This window comes from Danio rerio, chromosome 10 (assembly GCF_052040795.2).
Source record: "Danio rerio strain M-AB ecotype USA chromosome 10, GRCz13ab, whole genome shotgun sequence".
NCBI lineage: Eukaryota > Metazoa > Chordata > Actinopteri > Cypriniformes > Danionidae > Danio > Danio rerio.
Genome location: NC_141030.1, coordinates 14947958 through 14960157, shown reverse-complemented (window position 1 = coordinate 14960157; position 12200 = coordinate 14947958). Strand labels below are relative to the sequence as shown.

The 12200-nt window shown below is 35.1% G+C and overlaps 1 protein-coding gene across 2 annotated transcripts in view; it reads right to left on the bottom strand.

The window, feature by feature from the left end:
* The window catches only part of lpar1 (lysophosphatidic acid receptor 1), a 129366-nt gene that overhangs the window by 34899 nt on the left and 82267 nt on the right, over positions 1-12200 (bottom strand).

Genomic DNA, 12200 nt, shown 5'->3' with positions numbered 1-12200 from the left:
TCTGCAAAAAAAAGTATATTTACTTTGTATTGCCAGTTTCTCTGTCTCATCTTTTTTTTCCAGAGCCTGAGATGTTAGTTTGGCATGCTAGGTGGATTTCCTTTAAAATGAGGAAATGGGAAAACATAACCAAGCTTACATAAATGCTGTTCATATTGTCAGGTATTTGTTACCAGTACATGACAGCTCAAGAATTTGAATGTCGTTTTGCCCCCAAGTTATGAAAAAAAAAAAAAAAAGTATGAGTTTATATGGGTTTCACAGCAAAGTATGTTCTCTCTTTTATATGGTTCCTACTAGTGGTGTAACAATGATAAGAAAACAATGATATAATCAAATATAACACTGCATACTATATACTGTATAATTGTTACTGTACAAATTAATGATTAACCATTTTCTCTAAATGGAGAGTGGTTTGTTTGTCTTTTGTTGTTTGATAGATATTAAAAGCGGACAACAAAAATAAGATGCTTTTACTTTAACCCTTTAATTGCCTACTCTAAAAAATGGTTTTCCATATTTGACTGTTTTAAATAATGACTGTTAAAGTCATTTAAAGAATGACTGTTTTAAATATTTATTTACACTACACAGCATTGTTGGGTTACAAAAATCGATCAAACAAAGATGATCCTGTTACACTACTACACTTAGGGTGTACTCACACTATTCTATCCGAATCGCGCCCAGGCCCATTTCCCGAATCGTTTTAGAAGTGTGAGTGCTCTGATTCAGGCAAAGGCATGGTCCACTTTGCCTATCCTGGCCTGGTTGGAAAAGGTGTTCACTTGGGCTTTGGCGCGGTACACTTGTGTGAGTGCAAAGTACGCCTGAGCCCGAAACTGAAGACGAGACGTGACTTTTAAGGGATTGTTTCATATGGATTTATTAATCATTTTTATTGTACAATGAAAGCAAACTGTCGTAGATTATTAAAACGCTAACCCTCTTACTGCACGACAGCTGCACCTTTAGCAAACCCCCCTAATTCCTGCAGCACAATGACTGTATGACTGTTTAAGGTCATCCGTTGAGTAAAACATATGCTGGATAAATTTGTGGTTCATTCTGCTGTGGCGACGCCATATGAATAAAGGGACTAGGCCAATTGGAAATGAATGAATAAACTGGTCTTACACTTCATATTTTAGTATTTTACGTAGTATAAGTATTAATACTGGTACTTTTACCATTTTTACCAAATTATGGGATGTGTTGAAAAAAATGCATTGAGTGTGTTAAATAGTGCCATTAGGAGTTAAGCAATGCAATTGCATCTTCTTAGTGTGGCAGTTAAAGGGTACACCTCATTTTGAAAATAAATATTTTTATCTATTTCTCAGTGAATATAGGCAATGTATTTAAACAAAACAGATTTCCTAAACAGATATATTGATTACAATAATATTTTAATCACTCAGCTTATTTTGAAATTAAAAGATCATAAAATAAAATTTTAGCAAAATATTGCAAAAAAAAATTACAACCTAGAAATAAGTAACAACTTTTTTTTTTTTAGGTCTCTTGATTTTTCCTCTTTTTCAAAAATTGTATTTAATATATTTCTATAACATATATATTTGGGTATACTAGTTTTGGAACGCTATCATAAGATATTTTGTTAGATAATCTCCAGGTTTGGCTTTAGAATGGCTAATCTGTGAATATAATATTGTATAGCTTCTTTTAAAATATTGATTTGTAAGGGGTGAACTTGTAACTTAGCACTATACATTATATAATCAATTCTGAGAAGAGCAAACAATGCCATAGACAAATGAAACAAATAAATGCCATAAACATTAGTTTTCTGTGTGTTTATATCTGATATTGCACATGCCATGCCATTGCTCACTAGGTATTCACTTACATTACATTAGTTCCTTTTGTTGAGGTAAAGTTGATTTTATTTTCACACATTCAGACTTTCTTCTTAATTATATAAGTTCAGAAAAGGATTCTTTGCAAATTTTAAATAGTGAAACCATATTAGCAGCCAATGGCTTTCAAAGTGTAATATTGTTTAGGTTCAATTAAATAGTGCTAATGTTGTTAGAAGTAGGGATGTACAGATCCGATCACATGATCGGAAATCGGCCCCGATCACACGGTTTCAGACTTGTAAGGAAACGGATGTTACCTCTCAATCCGGACTCAAAGTAAAAAAGTACAACAAGAAAGCAGCTTGAAGAGAAAAGTGCGAGTCTGCGGTCTGGAGATATTCTAAAGTTGATGAGAACAGAAACAGGCTTAAACCTTACAAGGTAGAGATGTTAGATTCATTAAACATACATTTGATAACAGTTGTTGAATGTTAAAATAAGGTGAATTAAAAAAAAAAAAAAGATTCATCCTGGATCTGTTTCTTTACTCTTTTTTCTTTTTTTTAATGTTATATAGAAGTATCGGATTGGGTTTCGGTATCGTTAGATACTCAAAATCAAATGACTCAGACTCGAGAGCAAAAAACACCTGATAATATCATCCCTAGTTTGAAGTCATACTTGCATGTGATTTCAGACAGAACATTCAAAGTACCATGCTAAACAATACAGAGAGCATGTCACAAGTTGTCACTAAACGAATGTGCAAATTTAAAAACAACTTCACCTCAATGTTCCCTTTGTGCTGTGTTTCCCTACAGATATTGGATATAATTTAGTTCCACCAAAAGACATTAATATACCAGAAAATATTTCAGTTTATGTAAAAATCATTCAGGCACATTGATACATCACACAATTTTAATGACCTTGTAAATTTAAAAGCGGACACATTAAATTATGTGACAAAAAAAATAAACAGAGGAAGACATTGCGTTCAATGCTTTCAGAGCCTCCGTCTCTCTCTCTCTCTCTCTCTCTCATAAGAGCTTATAATGATATAAGCCATAGATAACTGCTAGACATACTGGTTATTTTCCAGCATTATGAAACACTGGTCACCCCATGTTTACAAAGTATAATGCCTAGTCTATGGTAAACTGCTATCTCTAAAGACCCAGTCATGTATGACACATCATACAGCACCCACTCACTGTTCGACAGACTACCGTGTTCAACCAGACAAGCCTCTTGAATTCAACAGTAACTCAAATATTACTAAAATGTTTAAAAATGATCAGAAACTTAAGCTGCTCAACTTGCAAGCTCTGGGTACAAGCCACGACCATTTAAGCATCAACAATGTCCATGAAACATCTGCCAATGGAAACAAATAAGTCAGAGCAGGCTGGAGCTAAACAGGTGGCCATATTGAACACCTTTGGTCAACAGTAATGCAGTCAAAGCCTCTTGGCAGCTTTTTGTATGTGGCAATCCACTACAAAACTGAAAGCATGGAGTTGGTTTGTCTGGTTTAACACCACGCCACAGAGAAGAAGCCAGAAGGGATGTAATCCAAGAGAGGCAGCTGTCTTTCTTGAAGTTAAGAAGCTACATAATTAACGCTTGGATGGTAAGCCAAAACTGTAATATCTGGGCCGGTAGAGCCAGTGCATTGGCTAAGGAGACCTCTGTATGGTCACTATCACTGTCTTAAGAAACACTGTCCCATAAATACATTTTTATGTTAATGTTTGATGTAATCTCAATTTAAATAGAAAGACAGAGTGGGACAGAGTAGCTCCTTCCTCTATTTTTAAAAATAGTCAATTGTATTCTGTTTATATAACAACTTTGTCAGTCATTAACATGAAATCAGACTTCATTCACTCAAAAGGAAGTCATATTTACATTGTCTGTGTAACAAGGGGTCGGGGTGACAACATGGGTTAGGTCCAAATGCAGTTTAATTAAAGAATCGTCAGGCAAGTAAAGGTCAAAACAGGTGGAAACTGGAGCATACAGGTAATCCAAAGAGTGGTCAGATAAACAGACAAATGGTCGAGATGGGCAGCAAAACAACATGAACAATAAAACAAACATGGGTCAATAACATCGAAAGACAAGGAAGATGCTTACTTAATGCTCGTGGGGGGAAACAAGACTCCATATGTGTGTGTGTGTGTGTGTGTGTGTGCTGTGTATTCTTCTTCTACTTCTTCTTGCAAATTTGTTGGCAGTTGACAAACAAGGGAATGGGGTCTTTCCGCCACCAGCTGGTATGGAGTGTGGATCATCATGACTTATCCCACATTTCTTTTACAAAATCTTCTCCCTCAAATGTATATTTTTGAGATACTGCAGTAAAAAGCTATAGCAATTAACTAATTTAAATTGTAATTTTGTATATTACTTAATTTAAATGGAACGTTTATGACTTCCAAAATCTTACTAAGAATCAGCGTTTCATACTTAATGTAGAGTGATATAACATATGTAATTGTCTCTTCATTTTCCTTTACCATGTTTGCCCATTTTAAGTATTTAGTGTTGTGTGACCAAATCTCACCCTACATTAGATATTATTATCTCCTCTCTCCTGTTTTCCCTTCACTTCTTAATTCTCCTACGGTATTTTCTTTTGAATTCTAAAGCCATCGACGCCTTTTCTCACCCAATTGTTTTTGCCACATTTCCTTCATTCTATTTTAATAATACTCTTATTTTTACTACTACTTATACTTACATTTGAACTAATGTTATTATTTTTAATGCATGTTTTGCTTCTTTATCTGCAATTTCATTTCCTTGGAAACCAATATGCGACGTACTCATAAAAATATTACGGTTCTCCCCATCATTTAAATTCTTTATAATGTTTGCATTATTTCCATTAAAATCTCTGGTCTGCGTAAAAACTTGCTGGATAAGTTGGCGGTTCATTCCGCTGTGGCGACCCCAGATTAATAAAGGGACTAAGCCGACAAGAAAATGAATAAATGAATAACAGTGAATGCATTTCTCCGGTATACACCGAAACCTCATCACTAATCATTATCCCAACAGATATTTGAAATTCAGAACTCGGAACTGTAAAAGGCACACACATCCCTGTTATACACTTTGAAACATCTGGATATATTTTAACATAGCTGCAATAATCACTAGTATATGTCTTTGAATTCTTTACCCTTGTTTCTATTCTCTAACAGTGTAAAATCTACTGTAGCAACAAATTAAACCATATTCTTGAAAGAGGTACCGTTGGACTAATATTTAGTTTACTCACCTTCATTTCTGTTTTTAATCACGTTCCCTCCTCTCTTTTTTTCATGGCTTTATTGTTTGTAGTGTTGGGTGTTCTTTATTGTTACCTGTTAAATTCACCCAATAACTCACTGATACCTGAACTCTTCTCATTTCTAATGGCATTCCTCCCATTTCAATTTATATTACTGCTATAGGTTTAGATTTATTGCTCCTGTTCAAAGTCTTAACACCTCATATTGTCTTGTGTCTAATTTTCTGATAGATGAATCTGCCGCTGACCCATATACCACACAACCATAATCTAACACATATCTAATCCATTACAATAAATAGCCTTTAATGCTCCCCATTCACTACCAACAAAACACCTCATTATATATATATATATATATATATATATATATATATATATATATATATATATATATATATATATATATATAATATATATATATATATATAATATATATATATATATATATATATATATATTTATATATATATATATATATATATATATATATAATATATATGTTTCAAAGTGTATAACAGGAATGTGTGTGCCTTTTACAGTTCCGAGTTATTATTTTTTGTTTTTTTGTTTTTTTGTATACATTTGTTCATTATCTTCTGAATATGGACTGTCTATGTAATTGTCTCATCAAATTCCGAAGTGCAAGTGTTTCGAAACACTGCACCAAAGCATGATCTGTCTATCCAGGTCAAGTGACTAAGGTTAATATAAACACCAGGTCATGTAACTGAAGTGATTCAATGCATCAGACATTTCAGAAGCTTTGCGAGACCTGGCGAATCTGCGTTTGACTGACAGGTTCAGAAAAAAAACTCTATTTCCTTTAGCCTAGTGGACCATGCGCGTGCACAGAGGAACTGCGCTGCAAAATGACCACTATGTGTCACTGTTGAAATGAGTTTTGAAACATTTCAAAGCTTCGACACATTTGCTTCAATTGTTTCAGTGTTTCATGAAACCCACCTCTACCAAAAACCTTTTTTTTTTTACTGTTTCCAGTTCAATTCTTGATTATATAATTACATTTTATTTCCATTTTTTTCTTGTAAAAAAAACAAAAAAACATTATTTTTGTCTTATAAACTTAAAATTAAAACCCCATTTATATGATTTTTTTTTTTACTTTATCTAAAGCCTCCTGTATCTTCTAAACAGTATACTTAATGTTCCTTCCCATGTGTGATGTGTATAGTTCATGTCATCAGTCTTCATGAGCTTTAGCTGAGTGAGAGTAATCAGGAGTGTATAGGTACTGGTGTGTGAGTGAAGTGCATGATGGTATACATGGTTCGGCTGATGTGTAATTGTGTATGTGTAGTAAGCATCAAATGGATTTTATCTTCCTTACACTGGCTGCCTGTTAAGTTTCGTATTGAATTTAAAATATTGCTTCTTACCTATAAAGCTTTAAATAATCTAGTTCCTGTTTATCTAACCAACCTTCTGTCTCGCTACAATCCAACCCACTCTTTACGATCTCAAAACTCAGGGCTTTTGGTAGTACCTAGAATAGCAAAGTCGAGTAAAGCAGGTCGAGCCTTCTAATTTTTGGCTCCTAAACTCTGGAATAGCCTTCCTGATAATGTCCGAGGCTCAGACACACTCTCCCAATTCAAAACTAAATTAAAGACCTATCTATTTAGTAAAGCTTACACTCAGTGCATCACTTAGCGTTATGATACATGAATGTGCCCCACACAGGTTTCTGCATCTCGCTTATATACACTACGAACAGTAGCTACACTAATTATTCTCTTTAGTCTCTATTTTCACCTGGGGATACTCATCCCGAGGCCCTCAGACTATGCAGCGCCACTGATTCGATCTAAGACCAGCATCGAGATGATCCCAAGGTTTCCATATCCTGGGCCAAGCCGTATCTCGAGCAGCTACTGTGATGGTCATGGATGTGTGAAGCGCATAAGACTGTGACGCTCCAGGGACAGACAAGTTTTTGCTGAGGTCCAGCTTCCAGCCTCCGGTGCCTTGACTGTAGCTCTGCACAAGACGTTTAGCTAGTGGAGAAATGGTTGTGCCCAAGTGAGCCTGGTTTCCTCGAGGTTTTATAATCCTTCACTTTTGCCAATCACTTTTGGTGAAGTTTTTTCCTCATCACTGTCGCCACTGGCTGGCATGGCTCGGAATCTGTAGAGCTGCGCATCAATTGATTTGCTCTTTACTTTCTTGACTTAAAGTAGTGATTATTAAACCACAATGAACTGAGCTAAACTCAACTGAACTTAAACACTGAAAACTGAACTGACACGGTTTCAATTTACCATGGTCTGTTGGGTGAAGCTGGTTTGACAAAATTTACATTGTAAAAACACTATACAAATGAAGGTAAAGTGAACTGAACTGAATGCTTTGCTATCCCATGATGCCTCACAAGAGAATTAATGAATGGCAGTGAAGCGATGCAACTGACGCGGGTAGGTCATGTGATCATGACAAAATTTATGTATGCAGATGTAGTACCCGTAGTACCATTCAAAATGCTCACATTCATACTGTATAGAATGTAGTTTTCTAACGGCCAAGTAGTATGTTTAAATTCAAATGGAGCACCTACTGAGTAGTAGGCAGTTTCAGGCGCAGCCCACATGTTACATTAAGGCTAACATATCAGTACTAAAACCTAAACAAACTTTCATTTTGATCTCATGGGGACTTCAAGTGTTAGTCATGCCCTGTTATGGGCACCCATCTGAAAAGCTAACAAAGGGCCATGGTATCCAGGTCTTTACCATTTGTATTTGGATTTCATTGAAAATACAAGTCTTCGGTTTTCCATTTACTTCCTCAAGCACTATTTCTGATCTTACTTCTAAAAACAGTAAACTGATGACTCAAATAAGACACAATTCCTCTTAATTTGCATTTCAGCAAACCAAACACTTCATTGCCTTACATTGACTTACTGATCTCACATCCATGGTGACAACACAAGCTTATGGTATGCACAGTCAAATAAAGGAATAACAAATACATAAACACGATTTGAGGACTTCAAATTAATTAGGCAATCATCATTCATTCATTCCTTTATTCATTAAGAAGTCGCCACAGCAAAACGAATGACCAACTTATCCATCATATGTTTTACACAGCGTATGCCCTTCCAGCTGCAACCCAACACATCCATGTACATCCATACACACTAAGCTTGCCACGATAGAAGGTTTTGGATTTGATACCGGTTTTAAGACGCAACACCGGTGACATCACTTTTTCACCGTGACACTGTCCCCGCATATGTTTTTTTTTTTAAGTATTAGTTTTTTTTATTAAATATTTATTTGAATTAAACGGGAAACATAATTCTAAATAATTTACTTAAGACGAGAGCATGCACTGTAATTATAATCTGAACATATAGCTACAATGCATCCTATTTCATTTATCACATGAAGAGAACGAGAGGAGTCGAATTTACAGAAAAAGAATGGCGGGCGATTAAGTGTCAAAATGCAATGCAAAAGCGCCTGTTTGGCTATATTTTGGGTTCAAACCAAATGCAAAAAGAGAACCTGAAGACGTTAATAAGGCAATCTGCAAACTTTGCCTTACAAAGGTGGCATCAGTTGGAGGAAACACAACTAATTTATACACTCATTTTCAACACACCTATACTTGATGTTCAACTATATGTGGGTCGCGGGTAGATAAGATCAATAGCCATAAATACGCAACGCATACTCTAATTTTAAAAATCATGCGACCATCATCTCACAATGTTTAATAATAAATTATCTTCTTTTTTTATTAAAACGAGTGATTTAGCAATGACGCGCCATTAATAAGCCAACTGCAGAGAAACAAAGCAGCTATCGTGGCAACAGCCGTGGGCACTTTTTCCGAAGTTCAGCTGTTCTTTTTTGCACTTGATTATTATGTGTTTAATGTTAAAAAAATCCATAATGAATAAGCCAACAAGAGTGTAGGCTAACCTGTGTGTGCGGGTGTCTTTTATCACTGAGGACGCTCTCTTCAAAAACCGACAGTTGCTTAGTCTGTCTGGCATTATTTTGGCTTTTAATAAATGAAAAGTTAATTTAGATAAGCCAATATTAAAAATTGCAATAAAGTAACTGAGACGTGCGGCCACACATCGAATCTGAGGTCTGATCCCATCTCTCTCTCTCGCTGTCATTTAGACGCCTAACGAGTCAAGTCGCAAAACTGAGGCTGGTACCAGCTGACAGGTAGAATAGCTGAAGCCTTTGCGAAATCTGTCAAAATACAGCACTGAAATAAACAGGCATAAATGTATTTGAGCCAGCAGGTCTATCTAGGATATCTGTCAAAACGCAATTGGAGCCATATGGAGGAGTTGTGTAGCCTCTAAATTAAATTATTTCTAATAAAATAAAAACCAAAATAAACTATTCATTGCATTTTTCGTTTGATAAAAATATATGTGAATGAAAAAAATCAAAGGGTGGCTAGTTTGTTGTAATGTGTTTTAATATTAATAAAAATATGCTCAGCCTATTTAAGCTTAATGGTTAGCCTATACGCCGTCAATAGGCAACCATTCAAAAAATATTATTTTACTGTGTACTGGGTTATAATCCATATTTTACAATAAAAACTAAACGTAGCATGTCTCGCTGTCATTTAAAACATGTAATTCATACCATATCAGAGCTGTGGACCTACAGTATGCAGTGTGTTAACTTATAGGGCGGTGTTGGTCCATCTTACTGCGTACCGAACTCCAATACAAGGGAGATTGTTACTCGATAGACAACATTAACTTGAGAGATTTTAAAAATAAAAGGTATTTTTAAAAAGCAACAACACGCAAATCTGCAACAAATAAAACTAAAAATAAAACGTCTTGCCATTGCTGTGTGTATTCTGCCACTGACAGTGTAAGACGCCCTTATGCAGCGCCTGTAACTGCCGCTTTTAAGAGAGATCAAAGCTGTATCGATATAACCAAAAAGCAAGATCATATAGTTATAAACATTCCATAACAATACTTAATCGAAAAATTTATACATTTACATGTTGTTTATTGAGATTGTGTGATCTGTATAGGTTATATGATCTTTACAGAAGCTGTGTACTGACACGTGTGCGGTGATGTTTAGCTCTGACAAGGCTGTTTTATTTAGCCTGTAGTATTTATATTTTTTACATAATGTTCCATTTCTAAACATTTTTTTATTATTATTTTTTATTTATAGTTTATGTATAAAATGAGTGCTAGTTTGTTTAGTTGTGATTATTATGCAAGGATCATATTTCACATTCGGTTTATTCTTCAATAGCCTATAGATTCGTTAATAATGTATTTTATAAACGGATTGTTCATAAGGACTAAGCTGTTAATATATAATATAGGTGTTTATGGTTGTTATTATGGTTCCAACTTCCACAGTTTTTTCAGCCTGTAGCATTGTTGTGTTTTATTCGTTATGTTAATAAAAGTTATGTGTTGTTTAATAACAGTGATTTTTTTTTTTTGTAGTTTCCTTTTCGTCCATTCAAACAATTGACGCAGAATTGGCAACTCCCGCAAAACTGAAAGTGAAAGTAATATACGCACGCATTTATAAGCTATTTAAAAGCAGAAAAAAAGAGGAAAAGAAGAAACGCCCACTCCCACAGTGATACCGATATTACAGGTGTTGTCACATGTTGATTAACCGGTGGGGAAATTTCCTCATCGTCACAACCCTAATACACACATACACTACGGCTAATTTAGATTATTCAATTCACCTGCACCGCATCTCTTTAAACTGTGGGGGAAACCGGAGCACGCGGAAGAAACCTACAGGAACATGGGGAGAACATGCAAACTCCACACAAAAATGCCAAATGACCCAGCTTGCAATCAAACCAGCAATCTTCTTGCTGTCAGGCGACAGTGCTAACCACTGAGTCAATGTGTCGCCCCATTAGGTCATAAAATACTTAAAATAATTCTTGAGATTAAAAATAGTTCAAATACTTGCCTGAAAATTGCTTACACAAAGACATTATGAGTTGATTAAATTAGATCATAGTATTCCTTTTTTTTTCTACTATGAAAGTCAATTGTTACAGATCTTCAGCTTTCTTCAAAATATCTTCTTCTGTGTTCTGAAAAAGAAAGAAACTAATATAGGTTTGTAAGCAACCTAAATATTGGAAATAGAGTAAATAGTGAGGGCATTTTCATTTTTGCATTAACTATCCCCTTATTGTAGCTTGTAGATGTGAGACATCGACTAATATACGGATGTAAATATGTCGGCAGACTGTTCCCAAGGCTATCAGTGGAGATCTTAATAGTTAGAAACAAGGCAAATATGTAGCCAATATGTGTGAAAAGTCATTCTGCCAAATTTGATTAGTCACTAATGCCCTGTTTGCACTTGGTAAAGGTGTATAGAAGTCGATGGTTACAGGTTTTCAGCTTTCTTCAAAATATCTTCTTTTATCTTCTGAAAAAGAAAGAAACTAATATTGGTTTGTAACCAACCTAAATAGAATAAATAATGAGTACAGTTTCATTTTTGGTTTAACTATCACTTTAATGTAGCTTATGGATGTGAAAAATAAACTATTATATGAATGTTAATATGTCAACAGACTGTTTACAAGGCTATAGGTGTGACAAGTCATGTATTCTGCCAAATGTGATGTCACGAAGGTCCTGTTTTCACCTCGTAAAGGTTCCAGTGGCAATCAAAAATACATTTGAAGATGCTTATTCATTTATTCATTTTCCTTTGGCCTACTTCCTTAGGCTGTCCAGAGAGGAATAAAATGCCAACTTATCCCACATGTTTTACACAGTGGATGCCCAACAATGTTTTCCCAACATTGGAAAAAACATCCATACATCTCATTCACACACATACATACATACGGGCAATTTAGTTTATTCAATTTATTTATACTGCATGTCTTTGGACTGGCCCAGCCGGCACTTGAACCAGCGACCTTCTTGCTGTGAGGCAATAGTGCTAACCACTTAGCCAACGTGTTGCCTGAAGATGCTCACGTGAAATAATTTGTTAATATTCTAATAGTGTGATGTTCAAATACAGTAGCCAGATGGGATTTAAGCG